The sequence below is a fragment of the Vespula vulgaris genome, chromosome 11 (genome assembly GCF_905475345.1).
Source record: "Vespula vulgaris chromosome 11, iyVesVulg1.1, whole genome shotgun sequence".
NCBI lineage: Eukaryota > Metazoa > Arthropoda > Insecta > Hymenoptera > Vespidae > Vespula > Vespula vulgaris.
In genome coordinates, this window is record NC_066596.1 from 1499599 (window position 1) to 1519724 (window position 20126).

A 20126-nucleotide genomic window follows, 5' to 3' on the forward strand; every position below is an offset into this window, starting at 1 on the left:
CTATTTATTTTATCATTGCTTCTATACGTAATAGTAAATATTTTCTAAAATAAATGATCAATATACATGAATATTTTGTTCAATATAAATAATGAAGTGTCATGGTTTAATCGAAATTGCATACTGATTTATATTACGTATTGATATTTTATTATAAATACCGAATGTTGAAAAATATTTAAAAATGTTGAAAAATGTTGAAAATGTTGAAAAATACTAATCGAACGAATAGTAATTCGTTTGAAATAATTGATCTACTTATCACAAAATAATGGTAGATATAAATAAGTGCAAGTTGCTTACAACGTTTTTAATATTAGAATTCTAGGAACATTAATCTTTTTAATTAGACGTTGTCCAACGATAATTCGTTTAGAAATTATCATGATTAATAACTTTGATATTAAAATAAAACGTCGTTGGGAAGATTTTAATATTCTTTCATGCTCTTCATTTCGTACATTAAGTATTATAATAGAAAATTTAAAAAATTATAAATCTCAGAAAGAAAATCTTAGAAATTCATGAATTCCAAAAAGAATAGAAAACTAATTATTCCGACAATTTCTTCTCAATTTATATTAAAATTTCAATCTCGACGATAAAACTTCGACGTATTAAATATTAAAATACACGATCGAAAATTCGAAAATTACAAACGTTTCTCCATTCCAATTCCTCATACTTTACTATATCAATTTTACCGTCTGGATCTCGATCGGAATAATCGCTCTGAAAATGAATAAAATCATTTGAAAAATCAAACGATATTCGATATCAAAATCGACACATGAGGAAGGGAAAAAGGGAAGGGACGATTAACCAAGAATATTTCTTTTCACCTTAAAAGTCGTATAATTTTCATTCGACGTGAAAAATCGATCGAAGATGAATCGATGAATGGATGGAAGGAAGATCTTCCACTTCTTTTTTTTCTTTTTTTTCATCTTCTTAGCAATTAGGAAGAACCATAGTGGCGTCGCACATCTTCGAAGTCCTAACATTCCGATCGAATACGATCGGTGGAGTATATGTATGTGAGATAGATAAAGAGAGAAAGAGAAAAAGAAAAAGAAAAAGAAAAAGAAAAAGAAAGAGAAAGAGAAAGAGAAAGAGAAGATAGATAGACAGATATAAAGAGAGAGAGAGAGAGAAAGAAAGAAAGATAGAGAGGTAGAGAGGTCTAATCCGTCGGCATTCGTCGAAGAGGAAGCTTTAAAAGCTTTGGTGATTACAGCAGAGTACTTCTCTCTTTTTCTGTCTCTCTCCCTCTCTCTTTTGCGTTCTCGTTATTCCCTTTTTCTCTATCTCTTCGAAGAGAGGTCCTCCTCTCATATCCGGAGGGAAGAACGAACGGTGGCTCGAAGCCGAGGCGCCACGGCGCCGACTGCCGTAGAAGGGTTTCCTTGTAACTCTCTAACACACGCGTATGGGTACCCACACGTAACTTGTCGGCCTTCGTGAACGTTCACGTTCAGCTTGGCTACGCAATCGTCTTTTACTTTTCGGCCCTACGACGAACTCCTCCTGACAAGGCGTGAGTCCTCCTCGTTGTGTCGTCGACTCTCTCTCTCTCTCTCTCTCTTTCTCTATTTTTTTCTCTCTCTTTTTCTGTACAAGGTAGACCCGATTTTTGATGCGAGCGCAGATCTTTTTTCCCCTTTCTTTTCCTTTTTCTTTTTCTTTTTTCTTTTCTTTTTTTTCTACCTCATTCCCCCCCCCCCCCTCCCCCTACATCTCCTCCTACTCTTATTCCTACTCTTTCTTTAAACTCTCCCCTCCTCCAACCCCCTACCCTATCTCTTACAGAGAAACGATACGAAGTTTCCCAAAGAGAAATTCCTAAGCGACGATAACGATGATATTTCGAGGGTAGACGACTTTATATTGAAACGTTGTCGATCTATTAGGGTTTTATATTTTTTAGATAGGTGTATCGGTGTATGATTGTGATATTATGACGTATATCGGTAGGTAAGTATATGTGTTTATTGATGTTGTGTATCAAGTTCGTTTATGATATCGTAATGGAGAAATTGTGGAATTGAATCTTTTATTTAATTTATTTATTTATTTATTTATTTTTTCATTTCTTTTGGTTCTGTCGTCGTTGTTGTTCATATTGTTTTGATAATGCTCAATAAATGTTTATTATTGTAATATATATATATATATATGTCTATGTGTGTGCTTATGAATACTACGATTCATATTCGTGTACGAATGAAATGAAGGAATCGTGAAATCGTTCGTTTTAATGAAATGAAATCTTTTTTAGTTTTATTTTCTTAGATAACCTGTATATATATATATGTGTGTAACAGTATCAGTAAGTATATAGTATTTATTATTAAAGTATATATACATTTATAATACGATACGTGTTATGAAGGAAATGAAACAAACATATTCTTTTAAACGAATTTATACTTTTTTTTCTTTTTCTTTGTATATGAAAAATCACATAAAAAAAAAAACGATGTATCATATTCACGTATTAATACGAATGAACATGTTCTATTTAAAAGAAATTTAATATATATATATATTTTTCCATATTAATTTTTAAAATCATTTATATTTTATCATAGGTAAGTTATGATTAATGAAAAATTTCTAACGAGTAACGATCAATTCGAACAAATTATAACCTGATGTAACCCATCCATCTAATTAATTTATTTTCTCGTTATATAACGATATAGACGAATCGATCGATCGTCTTACGATTTTCCTTTAGCTTGAGCGCGCAACGTACTTAAGTAAGTAAGTACTTACTTAGCTACATATACATATATGTATATATGTGTAGCTTGGTTTAATGTACATGTACGCGCATATATATATATATATTGTATGTATTTACGAAGATGTAGAAATCGCGTGACCCGACTCTATAAGTTCGGCGCGTAATAAATAAATGTAAACTCTCTGGAGGCTCGGCTTGCGATTTATCGATCGACGCGCCGAGTGGTGCTGCTTAGATACCAACGACCGAGACTCGTTTCGCGAAGATTAAGGTGTAGCATGTATCGTAAGTGCTGCTGCCTGCTGCTGTTGCTGTTGCTGTTGCTGTTGCCGCTGCTAAACCAGAGCCAACGTTCGAATATCGTAATATCTTAGTTCTTGATTGAGAGTAAAAATAAAGAAAACGAATAGAAAAAGAACAAGAGAAAAAAAAAAGAAAAAAGAAAGAAAATAAAAAATACATTTCCAACGTATTAACTGATATTAAAATAATAATGAAAAAGTTCCGATTAGTTATAGCAGCCATTGAAAAATTCTAATAGGCGTGCGTATCGATCGTAAAGTAATTTATATATTGGTATGTATATTACAAATTTATATTGTATATGTCGTGTATATCTATTTATTTATTTTTTTCTTAAATTTGTATTCAATAATATCGCAAAGTATAGATGCACATGTGCGATTTTATTATGTACTTTGTTCATAAAGCATCGTGAATAATATTAGAAAAATTTTTAGAAACGAAGTTTAGCTTTTAGGTTTATCAGCAGGTACACCTGTTTGAAAATCAGAAGGATCCGTAGAAACGTCTAATTAATAACGATATGCTATTTGATTGCGAACACATTTTTTATTCGTCCATTTGTCTTTCTTTGAAAATTAAAGGATATGAAAGGAAGATGTCGCCGAATCGTTTCGGGAGTCGCTAAAACGACTAAAACTCCAAGTAGAAAATTTAACGATTATAACCGTTCGGATAGCCAAACTCAAAACATTGGACGTCATCTTGTTTCCAACGTCAGGTGGACGAACGCGCTCGTGTCTATATTTTTTTTTAATTTAATATTTTTTCGTTCGTTTTTCTTTCTTTCTTTCTTTCTTTCTCTCTTTTCTTTTTTATTTATTTATTTATTTATTTATTTCATTCGTTTTTTTCCTTCGTTTCTCTTTCAACATAGTCTATGTGGACCTACCTGATCGCGAAACGGTCTTCTGCATTATGCTAATTGCGAAAGCTCGTAAGAAAGACATTCCGCGTATCATTCTGGCGAGACGATGCGTCGCTCGTTCGGATTTATAGGCTATTGGTCGGCTAATAGAAAGAGAAAGTTTATCCTCTCTCTCTCTCCTTCTCTTTTTTCTTTATTTTTTTTCTTTTCTTCCCCTACTCTCTCTTCCTTTCTGCATTTACCCTTGTTACGATTAGCCAAATCGAATCCCAAAAGTAACAAAAATTATTTTAACAAAATTAACGATAACTATCAATCGATCGTATCTATTTTTATTATTCTTTGAAATATTGTAAGAATTTGTGGTATAGTGTAAAATTGAAATTGGAGAATGGGAAACAGATGTGGTCGTTGAAAACTGGAGATGACGCTTTTAGGACCTTTTCGAATTGAAACAATAATTATGATATGCTCAAAGGTGGTGATAATAATAATAATAATAATAATATAACGAAGTTATTAGTAATTACATGAAACATTCTAAGTAAAGTTTAACGTAAGTTAAAAAAAAAAAATACTAAAGCACACAAAAAAGAATTACCAACCAATTAAAAATAAAAGCTAGTTAAACGAAATTAATGAAATAAAAAAAGAAAAAAATATATATATACATATACGTATAAGAAGGGAAGTCATGTTCGTTCGACATTCGAATACCGAAGAACGGTACTTGCTTTCGAATTATTTGCATAAATTACAGGATGAAGTCTTGGAATACGAACATGCAAATATTATATAAGTATAGGTTCATACATATTATATATATATATATATATATATATATATATATATATATATAAACTCATATATAATACTTACAATTAGTACAGCAATGTGTAAGTATTGTCAGCTTTCTTAAAACAGGAGACTCTTATTTAAAGCGAACGCGCACGAATGGCGATACGTAGGATACCTATACCTACCCCCACTCTTATTACCTCTTTCTCTCCCCTACGCCCTCTATCTACCACCCCTTCTTTCCACCGCAACAAGTCACTTCTCCTATCCTCTTGGTGATCGCACCTTTAAAGTAAATCCTGCATTGGTGTGCACTTATGGGCCTAATGTCAATGTTCATAGGACTTAAATGCCTCGCGTGGTACTCTAGTCGTTAATATAAATCTAAGTGAAATAAAATTTATTCATTCGCGATGGTTATACTTGCTCGTCTACGTGATCCTTAAAGAAAGAAAGAGAGAGACAGAAAAAGAGAGAGAGACAGAGAGAGAGAGAGAGAGAGGAATAAGTTTGTGTGTGTATGAGTATGAGAGAAAGAGAGAGAGAGAGAAGAAAAGAAGGACGAACTCAAACCTGCAAAGCAAGAATTTCTGCTACTCTTGTAGTCGCAAGAGGAAAGATATCCTTTGCTTGCAACTTCCATGTGCAAAGGAAAGAGAGAGAGAGAGAGAGAGAGAGAGAGAGAGAGTCGATCCAACTAGTGGATCCATGGATACACCCTAGATTATTCGATCGTGCGAATTAATCGCCTCGGCAATTACCTCGCCGCATCGCGAAATCTTTTTTTATTATTTTTTTTCTTTTTATTTATTTATTTATTTTATTTTTTTCTTCTTCAAGGAAGCTTCCAGTTCGTACTAGCATCGTCGATGATGAAGACCGGTGTGTTCTCTTCTCTCTCTCTCTCTCTCTCTTCCTTTTTTTTTCGTAAAACCGGCTTTGATTAGAAATTTATGATTTTCGCGAGTTACTCCGACGGAATGCGTGGGTGGTATTAGAACGATCAATTTTCTTTTGACTAATTTTATCGAGCTTACGGTTGATCTCAAGTTTTTTTTTCTTGGTTTTTTTTTTATTTATTTGTTTGTTTGTTTTGTCATTAATGAATCAAACGGATTCGTTAAGTTCGATCGAATTTTTTCAAAGTATTTTTAATTCATTGTAATGTTCCTTGTAAGAAATTTTGAAGGTCACGGTTACTTTATTTTTTATTTTAAGATTGCCATGATTGAAATAGCTTTGTCGATACGAATTTACGTTAACAAAAGATTACGTGTCATGTGACCATCGAAGAAGCCATGATCGAGATCGGTTTTAGATCTTATCATTTAAAATTATCAACTGGACCTGATTGGCCAATGTTTTCAACGTGACAAGAAATTTAACGATTTATCGTTATTGCCAGTTTTTATTAACGTCCTAGGTAAAATCTTTGACGATAAAAATGGAGTGTTTTTCATGGAAATACGTACGAGAAGGCGGATTGTAAAATTTTTAGGTTAGGTACGTCTCTCTCTCTTACCCCCTCTCCTCTTTCATTCTCTCCCTCTCTCTGTCTCTTTCTTTTTGTTTTTCTTGAAGCTATTAAACAGAATCGCAAAAATTCGTGTCACCTTTTCTTTTTTTTTCCTTTTTATCGCAAACGATCCATAAAACTTATCCCGCGGTAATAAAAAAAGCGTGAATAACAAGTGTTTAGTAGGTTTCTAAACGTCGATGATGTCGTGCTCGAAACTTATTTCTGATTGTGAATATCGGTTGGTCGACGTTGAACGTAAAGGATTAACGCGTCTCTTCGGAACAATAAACATTCGTCAAGGTTGAAAGAGAAGAACATTAAATTTTTAACAATCACTCTCGTACCTGAATGGTACGATATATTGATATATAGATATTCGGAGAAAGAAAAGAAAAAGAAATATTTAAATAATTCGTTTTTGATTATTATTGACAATATGGCGATAACGCCATTATGCGTTTACAGAATTTCCTGCTTAGTGATAAACGTAAAACCGTAAAATTAATGAAGAAACAAAAAATAAAACGATTCCTCAAAGTGAAACGACGAAGCGTGTGATATTGTTCGAACACTAAAATATAATTCTACGATAATCGAAAAAAGAAATAGAAAAATAAAAAAGAAACAATTGCTGTCGAGCAGAAATAATTTCCAAATGATTCTTAAATGATTTCATTTCTTTTTTCGTTTTTTGAATGTTTGACTTAATGATTGCTTTATAGGTCGTTGAACCTTTTGAAAGGTATAGAAATTAAATAAAGGGAATCGTTAAAATCATTTGAAAAATTAGCGTCAGGTCAAGACTGAAGTTTCGTTAAGTAATTTGTCCGAGACTAACACGGTCTAACTAATGACCCGGCCAAGCCTGACCTGGGTTTTTACCTAAACTTTCGAACTCCCAGTCTGTCGGTTGCCTAAAAGAGATAATATAAATGGGATACGTCGCTTTGCCACCCACCTACAAAAGTTCCACGTTTCATGAATGGAACGGTCGAAAAGATGTTAGTCCGTTCACCTTTCTTTCTTATTTTTCTTTTTCTCAAAAAATCGATGTGAATCTTGACGGAAAGTTATGATTAGTTATCAGAAAATTCTTAACAACTTTTTCCATTACTTTTAATACTTTCATTCCAAGTATCGTATCTCAAACGATTAGAAATTATTCATAGTCAGTAGGTCGACGTACAGATTCTAGTCGTGATATATTAAAACAGAGAATTAGTTCATACAATGTTTAAATCGATTTGATCGAAAAAAAGAGAAAGAAAGAAAAGAATAAAAAAGAAGAAAGAACGTTTCACATAATTCTTATATTATCTCACGTGATGTATTTGCGAACGCTTAAAAACGTTAATATTCTATTCTCCGGTTTAATCACGATTAGAATGACCGAGACTAATGACGGCTCTTAAGTAAACATACCGAGAAAATAGATACAATTAAATGTTTCCATTAATCAAGAGTTCTAATTACTTCATAGTAAATTATGGATTATATAGAATACGATGACGTTGACAAATACGATCTCTAAGGATAAAAAAAGATACTGGTGCACACACACACATATATATTCTGGAAAAGATAAATATTTTTTCTTTCCTGTGGATCAAGAGTTCTACAGGTATGTATCTAGTAGTATCTGGTACCTTGAGCTAAAGTAAAACCATGATATCTTATTACCCAATTATTATTCAAAGGTGCGACGATTCTCGCCTTCTACAGGTAAGTAAGTACACTACGTTTAAACCAGTTGCTGTAAAATTCTACGTTCGGAATATGTAAACTTCTTCTCTTTATATTTTAAAGTAAAAAGGAGAGAAAAAAATCTCTTCTTCTTCTTCTTCTTCTTCTTCTTCTTCTCCTTCTTCGTTTGCCGATTCCTTACGTTAGTTAGAACGGTCCTCTTTTTCGTGCGGTAAGAGAATAAACGAGATCTCAATCGGGTATACGGAATAACGACGTGTGCTCGTAAGTATCGAAATGGATGATCGTACAAGTATACGTATCAGCCACTGCCGATAGAAATCGAATCTTCCATCTTATATACATATATATACATGTATCTCTATATTTTCCATATACATATACATATATATATTTGCGTATAATAATATAGAAATTTAAAACATTCGATACAAATTAATTCGATCATATAACTTCTTTTTCATATTTGAAGATTTCTCATTGGTACGTTTCATAGAAATTTTGTGTAACATTATATATATATATATATATATATATATATATATATATAAATATTTCATTTTATATAAATACATTTGACTTTTTTTCTACTCTTTCTTCACTTTTTCTATTTCGTTATTTTATACGAACTAACTATGAGCTTCCCATCTTGCGAACGGTAGTCCGATCATTTTGCTGTTGTAAAATATTTTTATAACGTACATCATCGAACTTGACTGCCATCGTATTTCCAACAATTTATACTAGTCGACCGTTCTTTAGCCATCCGATTTATCTTATTGCGTTAAAGTAACCGGACGTACTTGCACGTAAGTATGTACGTATGTATTCATGTACATATGTAATATATATTTCTATGTATCTACGTAGACACGATACGTAGTGATCCAGATAACATGAACTTTCTTTTTATTTCTTTTCGGACTATATATTTTTTTTTCTTTCTCTTCCATTTTTTCCCCTTTTTTCTTTCCTTCTTTTTCTTTCTTTCTTTCTTTTTTTTTTTATTTTATTTTATTGTTGTATAATACAGTAATAGGATAGAACCGACAGAATGAAATTTTCTAACATTCGATCGCGGAAGCGAGCGAGTAGATAATAATTGAATAAGTGGTTCATAATTTAGCACCTTTTTCTTAATACAGGTAATTTCTACTACATTTATTTCCCAGCGTAGATGGGAATTCACATTTCTAGATAAATTTCTATACATTTCGTTTACTCCATATCTCGCGATAACATTTATGTATTTATTATATACCCTATCACGAATTTATTGAAAAAAAAAAATATATATATATATATAATCGCAGATATTCTTGATTAATCGTAAGATGAAATTTTCGATAGACAATAAAGAATAAGATCTATTCCCTTCTTGTTATCTCCCTTTCTTTTCTTATTCTTTACGACAGTAGAATTTTGAAATCAACGAGAGATATTGATTTTTCTATTTTTCCTTTTTTCTTTTCTTCTACAAGTTAAACAAAGAAGAAAAAAAAAGAAAGAAAAGAAGAGAAAGGAAGGGAAAGAAAAAGTGCAGATCTTTGCATTGTCGTTTCATGAATACTTTCATATAATATCGTTCTTTGTTACGTTCCAAAAGTGGCGAACAAAAATTGGCCATTTGTAAGCTAGATTCGATCGTGTTTGCACTCATCGTGAGAGAATGAAAGAAAAAGAGAGAGAGACAGACAGAGACAGAAAGAGAGAGAGAGAGAGATCCGTGACACCCGGTTTGCCTACTCACGCCTACTTTGAACGAAAGGAACGGTCGAGCGTGCTCGTGAATATCGACACGAGTGTCGTCGTCTAGAAAAGAGTCCCCAGGAAGGCAGGAAAACGTCCATACCCGTCTACTTCGATCCTGCTACGACGATACTTCGCGGATCGTACGTTACCATTTTTATGATCTCTCTCATTCCATATAGAGCGAGAAGCTGCGTACCCTTTTTTCGTTTCTTTTCTGTTTTTTTTTTTTTAATATACAATTCTATTTTCGATTTCTTGACTCTTCTTTTCGTTTCGTTTCGAAGTCGTGATGCAAGTGTTACGTCAATCGACATTTTATTATCAATGAAAAAATCACGTTCGATAGTCTTTGCGAAGAATTTTTTTGGTTACAAGTTAATTGTAAATTTGTTGCGAATTAATTGGAATTCAACGGAATTTAGGATTATTTTAGTTCGTGTATATGTATGTCTGTATAAGGTATTCAGTGTATTTTGGAATAATAGGAATTTTTTTTAACGTTGTACAAGTGGTGAATGAAATTTTGATGTTAAATACATTCTTTTAAATGGAATAATATATTTTTCTTTTTATAGGTCAATGGCATTTGTTAAGAAGAATTCAAGGATACATTACATAAGTTCATTTGTTATTATAAAATATTATAAATTGTATTATAAATTTGTAAGTTTCTAAAAAGTATAATACCTCGTATTACTACTTGCCAGTTATTAACATGAATGTTGTAAACAAAGGCCGAATTTCTTACGAAATAAATTTTATTTACTTAGATCGGTAATTTCTAATGCGTAAAAGAAGATAAAAAGTTCGTCCTTTGTTTATAACAGTATTACATTGTATTATTTTCCAACGTAATTTATACATGTAAACATTTATATAATTGTTAATAGCAACGTAAAATATTTATATAATTGTCAAATAAAATATATTTACTGTATTACTATTCATGTATTACTAATAAAGATGAAAATAAAAATACTAATTTGAAAATAAATCTAATGTATTGTTTATTACATCCTATCATTATTCTCCTTATCCCAAAAAACTGGCCCTTCTATTTTAATTTCTCGACAAAGAGTACATTTTTCTCGGAAATCGAGTTTTGTATCAGGATCACATGAAGTACGAAGAGGTGGCACGATTTCGCGTGCCACCTCTTGACGAGTTATGTTCTCCTGTTAAGAATTTCAAATTATGGACAAACTTTTCTCAGAAATCGAGTTTTGTATCAGGATCACATGAAGTACGAAGAGGTGGCACGATTTCGCGTGCCACCTCTTGACGAGTTATGTTCTCCTGTTAAGAATTTCAAATTATGGACAAACTTTTCTCAGAAATCGAGTTTTGTATCAGGATCACATGAAGTACGAAGAGGTGGCACGATTTCGCGTGCCACCTCTTGACGAGTTATGTTCTCCTGTTAAGAATTTCAAATTATGGACAAAGCAAAAATTTTCTCGGAAACCGAGTTTTGTATCAGGATCACATGAAATACAAAGAGGTGGCACGCGAAATCGTGCTACCTCTTATCTAATTATGTTCTCCTGTTAAAAATTTCATATTATGGACAAAGCAAAAATTTTTTCTACGTATCAAATGTGATATTAAAAACATATAATGGGGATGAAAGTGGTATAATTTTGTTTTTTTCGTATTATGTGGTTGAAAGAAAAGTTGAATTAAAAAAGTAATGATAGGATTTAATAATGAACATATCAGATATTTTTTTACACTAGCATTTTTATTTTCATCTTTATTAATAATACATAGTCAATACATTTATTAGTATTTATACATAGTTAATACATGGTAAATACATTTTATTTGATATTTATACAAGTATTTATTTTATTATATAATATAATACAATACTGTTATAAACAAAAGACGAACGTTGTATCTTCTTTTACACAACTCAAATTACCGACCTAAATAAATAAAATCTATTTCCTGAGAAATTTGGCGTTTGTTTACAACACTCAACCTTATAGTAGTCGGCAAACAATAATACCACGGATTATACTCTTCAAAAACTCACAAAGTTATAATACAATTCACAACATTTTATAATAATAAATGAACTCATGTAGCACATCCTTGAATTCGTCTTAACAAATGTCATTGATCTATAAAAAAGAAAAATATGTTGTTCCATTTAAAAAAAATGAATTCAGCTTTGAAATTTCATCCACCACTTGTACAACGAACGAAAAATTAGCAACATATGATATAAAATAGTAAATTTAATCGTATTACATCCACAATAAATTATAATTATACATATACTTTTATTAATATAATAAAAATTCTATTCCGATGTTCGGAAAGAGAGTTTTAAAAATTTCAATTCAAATGGCGATCTATATATTATATTGCAAACGTAAAAAAAGAAAAGTAAAGAGAGTATTTGCGATCTCAGTTTTGTAAAACTCGTCCTCTCGTTGAAGGGTTAATGGTGAATCGAAAGGACTCAAGTACAAAATTGCAATGGGATCCGTGTAGTGCACCCGGTTTGCCTACTTACGCCTACTTTACACGAAACGAACGGTCACTCGAGCTCGTGAATATCCTTCGGGCGGGTGGCAAAACGATCGCAAAAAGGTTCGAAAGGATCAAGAAAGAGAGACCTCGAGCAATGCATTCCACCGTACGATACTTCTCTCTCTCTCTCTCTCTCTCTCACTGTCTCTTCTTCTTCTCTCTCTCTCTCTCTTTCAATCTGTTATCTAATGAAACTATTCGATCTGTTAACATTCATAAAATAATTGAATTTATTAATAAGTGATATTAATATTTTTAATATATTGTAATATTGTATAATTATAATATTATACAATAATATAATATATATATAATAGTACAATATATTAGCATAATATTATATCCTATTATCGTCGTTTTATCATATTTTATATAATATTACCAAATAATATTACTATTACATAATATTAATTATAATAATATAATTATACAAAATATAATAAAACAACAATCGTATAATGAAATATATCAATAACAAACAATAAAAATTCCTTCCAATATATTTTTCGAATAGCGTTATATAGTCACGTAATATAACGTCTTCAAACGTTATTGGAGTTTCTTTTTCCTTTCTTTCTTTTCCATCCTTTTTGCAGAACACAAGTTCATTAGCAAAAGGACTTGACAGAAGGATATCGATATAGTAGGAAGATAAAACGCGCAGTAAAACGTGCAGGATGCGTCACGAGAACGTTTTCATACCTGAGCTAATACTAACAACAAGAGGTAGGATTAAGTAGGAGGAAAGGTGGAAAGGAATGATGAAGAGAGGAGAGAGGAGAGAGGAGAGAGAGAAAAGAGAGAGGGAAATACTTCGACCAGAGTAATAGGTATTACCTATATAGTATAATATAGGGCAGATGCCCTACCGTCGGCAAGGTATCGTGACGCAAGGTTTTATTGAAAATTCGTGTAGCGTCCTTAAAACCGGAAATCGACACCGAATTTCGTATATAAAGCATTATAAAGTTCCTACACTAAATATAAAGTCGCATCGACTTGATAAATTTTTCTTACGTTTTAAACGAAAGTCTATCTTTCGAAAGTTCATTTATTACTTTTACGATTAGATATGATCAAACATCAATGATACATAATTAACATGATATAAACCATTGTACGGTGTTTACGTTTAAGGATTTATCTTTCGAGGTACACGATTTTTATATTATTAATATTTCATTTATTATCTTAGATTGGTTGGCTTCTGTTAACATAATGTTAATATAATATTTTTTTGATTCTGTTATTATCTTTTTTTCTTTTTTTATTATTATTATTATTATTATTCTTTTTCTTCTTTCAACGTTTATGATCGAAATGTATTTAAGATATTGTGTAAAATTAATGATATACAATTAACATGATATAAATCATTGTATGATGTTTACATTGAATAATGTATCTCCAGAGAGATACGCCATTTGTATCCTACTAATACATTATTTAATTCATTATCTTACATTGGTTATGATTATGTGAAGTTACTTTTAATATAACGTGATGCTTTTATTCTTCTTCTTCTTTTTCTTTTTTTTTCCCTTTTCAACATTTATGATCAGACTGTATGATTAGAATTTAATTAGATTCTTATAAATGTGAATGAATTTCGATAAATGATCTTCCCTTTTCATTCAATTTTATTTATTCATAAATTAACTTTTATTACCTACAGTAATTCCGTGTGAAATGATCTTAAAAGTGGTGTTTGAGGGGGAGGTTTATGAGACGACTCGATTATTTTATAGATATAGTTCGATTTTCAAATATTTTCTAACGATAATACCGACGTTTAGTAACGAAACACGTAAGGAATATTCTTTTTATATTGCAATTAATTTTTCAATTAAGAAATTAAATAAAATATGTTACTTTTAATGTAGACATTAAATACTTACAAAAATATTCGACTTGTTATTCAATTAAATTAGATAAATAGTTAATTTATTACTATAATTATATATTACAACAAAAGAAAGAAATTTTTCTTCCTGTTACGTTTCCTTTCTTTCTTTTTTTCTTTTTTTAGGGCTACCCTCAAGCATGATAGGACTCATCTCACCAAAAACGTTTAATTTCTTTTTCTGTTTACCTCTTTCTTTTTTCTTTTTTTTTTGTACAAAAATTTAAAAAGTTATTTTTTAATTTTATCACTTCTCAAATTACTTTAAACCTATACCTACCGACAAATCGATGCAATTTAATTGTTTATATTGATTGTTATAAAAATATATTAATTATTATATCATAATATTTAATTTGTTGTAAAAATAATTATAATATTTAATTGTTATGAAAATATTATATACACTGTAATATTAGGGTTTTCTAAATAGTATCGTATTAATTCGAAATTGGATGAAAGATGAAAATGATTTTTAATAAAAAAAAAAGAAAAAAAAAAGAGAGAGAGAGAGAGAGAGAGAGAGAGAAAGAGAAAAAGCCGATGTACATATTGATTTCGGTTTATTATCGATCATTAGAAAGGACGTCTTGCAAAAATCGATTGATTTATGCTATCCGTTATACGTATCGTTGTTTCTGTCTCGTTGAGTCCAATTAATATGTGCTCTTTGAGAGAACAGGGTCCGTTTCACGTTTCACTTTCATGACCGGAAAGGAAGTTACAGGTGCGTTCTTTATCTCTCTTTAATACTTTTTTAAATGAGAGAAAGAATAACGGACATGTGCGCGATAACTATAGTTACGAAATAAGTTCGATGCGAAAGTTATCGAATAGGTTAATATCGAATTAATAAAATATTTTATTTTAACTTGGATTATTACGATACACACAGAAGAAATATTTTCCAGAAGATAATGCATTCGTGGTAATATTAATAAAAAGATAAACTACATTTCCCGTTTATACGGGTATCCAAACAGTTTCTTCTATTAAATATCCAAGTGGATTTATTTATATAATGAAAACTGTTTTTGTAAATATATAGTGCGGGTATACTGTGTATCTCTAAATTCGATATTTTGAATGAAAGTTAATATAAATAAATTAATTCACTTGAAATTTTATTCTATGTATATGCATTCAATGTCAAGTAAATTAATACAAACGTATACGAACATGAATTAAACACACACACATACATATATATATATATATATATATATATATATATATATTATGTATAAATTATTAGTAATCAGCAAGAATTTTTGAAATGATATATTTTTTTTTAACAAAAAGGAATGTATATATATACATAAAAATGTATTTGATTAAATATCAATTAAAAATTTCTTCAAGTTTATTTCAATTTGTCTTATTTTATATAACTACTATGCATAAACAAGTTTTTCATTTAACATTTAATATGCCTAATAAGAAAAATTGTTACCTAAAACAGAAAAGAAAAAAAAAAAAATGATTTTCATCCTTTGATATAAATTCAATTGATATTTTATGAAATTCTCATTTTCTCACATGTTTCTTCTCTAATTTTCTATCTTTAATAAATATTTTCATTTATTAAGGATGTATTTGCTAACGTTTAGAAAATAAACAGAAAATAGATTCTTTATTCTTCGTTTTCTACTTTTCCTCTTTCTTTCTTTTATTATTATTATTATTATTATTATTATTATTATTATTATTATTATTATTAACTATCTATAATTGGAGAAAAAAACGAAGGTGAGGATTCGAAGGCAAAATAGCGTGGACGCAAAATGTATTTGAATAAACGCGCGCTAAAGCAGGTGTCCCTCGTACCTATCACACGAGATCACCGATAAGCCTTCGCAATGTGCGACGGTGTATGAAAGCGAAATAAATTAAGTTATAGGAAGGTTCTTAAGAGATACGACGACAGCTTCATGACGTGTGCATCCATCAAACGTTTATGTATTATCCGTAAAAGCTCAGAATCGAGTAATATCTTTGCTCTTATCTTTTCGTTCACGGACATTTCTTTTTTCTTAGTAGTTACATTTGTATCGAATAAAAGAAAACAAAAAAAAAAAAAATTCGTTAGATAAAGAAACTTGCAACGAACTTGCATCGAATCCTTTTGTTTTCGTTTTTTTCTCTTTTCTTTTCGTTTCTTTCAAATCTCACGAAAATCTTCTCCTCGTTCTATCTTCATACGATATTTTCTTTTATATTTGAAAAAAAAGAAAAAATAATTCTTTTCTTTTTTTTTTCTTTTCTTTTCTTTTCTTTTCTTTTCTTTTCTTTAATTCAATTTTATTTAAAAGTAATCCATTGAAAGGTTGTTCATTTTAAAAAGGTTTGGATAGAACTATTGAAATGATTAGTTTGATTAAACTTTGATTAGATTTTTCGGATTATAATTATAATTTGTTGTAGAATTATTGAAAATGTCTAATCGATAAATCAAGAATCAAACTCGAGATTAAATCCTTTTTTCATTGTAAATCATGTCAATTTTTTATTACATTCGTGTTACACATGATTTAATCTCAATTGAATCTTCCAAGTGAAACATGATTTATTACTGTTATTATTTTCCGAACGAAGCGCCATATTCGAAATATCGCGAGCTAGTAGGCTATGTCGACGGGGGAATTAATGACAGATTGGCCAACCATAATGGAAAATAATACCAGTTTGCGGCAGCGTAATAGAATAGGCGTGAAACGATTCGACGTGGAGGGGTTAAGGAAAGATGGCGAACGTCTTTTATCTCCTCTTAAGAACAAGAAAATCATTATATTGTTCACCCTATTATTTTATTATTCGTTAACATTTTTTTAATAATTTTTCTATCATAAAAATAATATATAAATACGTTTGATATAAATATGTATACACGCATAAATGTTTGCGCGTTTGCGTATAAGATTTTTATTATATTTTTATATTACTTTTCTCTTAAAATATTTTTCTCTGTTTTATATCATTACGATATAAAATTATTTTATGATATATTTATATCATTCTCATTCAAAAGAATTACGATATTCTCATTGCAGAAAAATAATATGATAAAAAGTAAATCATAGAAATATTATATCCGTATACAATAAAAAAAAGAAAAAAAAGAAACAATATGAATATATCAAGACTCCCAGTGAATTTATCTACGAAATTATCGACATTATTTAAATATTAATGAATTATAATCAGTATAATAATTATAATAAGAATTATAACAAGTTCACCGTATTTATATTATTAGATTCTTATTAAAGGAAATTATAATATTCTTTTCTATTACAGAGAAAAATAATGTAAAAATAATATAAAAGAGATGATATAGAGCTATCACTTTTACATTTAAAAAAAAGAAAAGAAGAAGAAGAAGAAGAAGAAGAAGAAAGAAAGAAAGAAAAAATGAAAGAAAAAAGAGAAGAAAAAAAAAGGAAACGAAAAAAAAATGAGAAAAGAAAAGAAACAAAAAAGATGGATATATAAATATATTCAGACTTGAAGCGAACTTATCTATAATATTATCGATTTTATTTAAATATTAATGAATTATAGTCACCGGATTGTATTTTTCCAGACGACTTTGAACCAGGAAGTTGGTACCCTCTCTCTATCTCTCTCTCCTTCTCTCTTTCTGTATCCTTGCTATTCGTTCGAGTCTAAAGCATGAGATTTATGTATCCAGCCGCGAGCACGAAGAGAAAAGCGAACATCCGTGTATACCTGTCTCTCTCTCTCTCTCTCTTTCTCTCTCTCTCTCTCTCTCTCTTTCTTTCCTTCTTTCTTTCTTTCTTTCTTTCTTTCTTTCTTTCTTTCTGTCGTGTTTTACTTTAGTATGCGTGTGCACGACACGCGCCAAGTTGTGCATGGTTGTGCCTTTAATAGAAATCTAATAACCATTCGTAGCCACTTTAACGTGCCACGAGATTCCCGTAACAGTATAACGGTTACGCCTTCGTTCAATGAAAAATGATAAATTAAAACAGGATATCGCGATAGAAGTTAACCGGGGCGAGTATGGCACCGTGTATGTATATACGTGTGCATATATATGCGTTTAAGGTACAAGAACATGTTCGTTATATGGTGTTCCTTGAAATATTATTTTATGATCGAAATTATGCTACTACCTTTTTCTAACGAAAATACATATGAAAATTTAATTAATTCAATCCATGATTTCCTTCATCTTCGATAGAAATTTTCATTAGAACGTGTATGATTTTCTTTTCTGTTTTTTTTTTGTTTTTGTTTTTATTTTTATTTTTATTATTTTTATTCGGCGAGCATTAAGAAAAATAGATAGTATGATTATCGTAAAAAATTATCATTAGCGAGTGAAAGATCGAGAATCCTCATTACGAACATCTGCCACTTCTGTTCGTTTCTTTTTGTTTTTTTTATCTTTTTTCTTTTCTTTTCTCTTTTCTTTTTTTGTTTTTTTGTTCTTCTTTCACCGTTGTTCGTTAGTTCGTTTGAATTATTGTTGCAGTTAAAGTTATATGCATGTATCGTTTCAATGTTGAATACGATTTTATTTCTCGAGTGGACGGTAATAAATATTTAAGTGTGCTTTCTTTTATCTGTGGCATTCAAAAAAAAACAAACAAACAAAAAAAGGAAATTAAAAAAAGAAAACAAAAATAAATAAATAAATAAATAAAGAGAGAGAGAGAGAGAAAGAGAGAGAAAGAGAGAGAATGAGACCCATCGTAAAAATTCGCTTCAACTTCTGCGAATTATCTCGCCGACGTCTCACTTATTAAGTCCCATTTGCATCGAGCAAGCGGCACCCTTTCTTTCCTTTTAGCGTTCTCTCGAAAAGGACGAAATTCAGATGAGCCGAATGAACGGACCGAACCAGAGAGAAATTCTCTTGGTTCATGGATAAATAATTGGGACAAAGAGGAACATCCGAGAACGATAACTATGCCTGAGGACTCGTTTATGATATTTGCACTGCTCTTTTTGCTGAATGAAAAATGAAACAAAAAATTTATTATGAAAAAAGAAAAACGAAAAACGATAAAATCATTTTTCATTGGGTTAGGATAAGATTTATTTAATCATACGACAACAATTGCTATTGATTTATATCGAAAAATTTGTATTTTCTTGAGAATTTAATTGATTTAAAAAAGAAGGAGAAGAAAAAGAAATTGGTTTTCTTTCTTTTGTATCATTCCTTCGGCAAAATATTTTAATTCAATTTAATGTCAATAATATCGGATGTAAGAAATGAAAGAATAAAAAAAAATGTAAATGAGAATGCTAACAGACAGTTGTGTAATTTGTTTATAAAAATAACCGATGAAATATTTAAATGAATTCTAACGTCAATAATATTATTAATCTTCTACAAGAAAAATTGACAGATAATCATATATAATTTATTAATTTAAAAAATGCGATTTTGTTATCGCTAGATGGTATATTTCTAATAGAATATTTAAATAAATTCTAATGTTATTGAAGAATAATTTACGCAAAAGATAATTGATTCTTTTTATCGTGTAACTGTATATAAAAAGTCTTGATAATTATAGATATAATTTATTTATAAAAGAAAAAGAAAAAAAAAAAAAAAGAAAGGAAGAAAATTCGATTATATTTTCCCAGATGTAGAAAGATTATTTAAATAATATCTGATGCAAAGAATATTACGAAAAGTACTTTATACAAGGAGTCTCGCAAATTGAATAACGTATTTACATAAATATGTGATTTTTCTTTCGAGATGCGAATCGAATATGCAAATAATAAAATCTAACGTTAATAACATCACAATAAAAATTTTCCAGGAGTCTAAAAGATACTTATGATAGAAAAATGATGAAACGAAATTGAACAAAAAAACAAATAAAATAAAATAAAATAAAATAAAATAAAATAAAATAAAATAAATAAATGAATAGAAAAAAAAGAAGAAAGAAATACCTATAAACAGACAAATCGAAATGGAATGTATTAAATGTACATTTAC

At 29.9% G+C, this 20126-nt stretch overlaps 1 protein-coding gene across 6 annotated transcripts in view; it reads right to left on the reverse strand.

The window, feature by feature from the left end:
- The window catches only part of LOC127067616 (GATA-binding factor A-like), a 72295-nt gene that overhangs the window by 14169 nt on the left and 38000 nt on the right, over nt 1-20126 (reverse strand). The window lies entirely within an intron of this gene.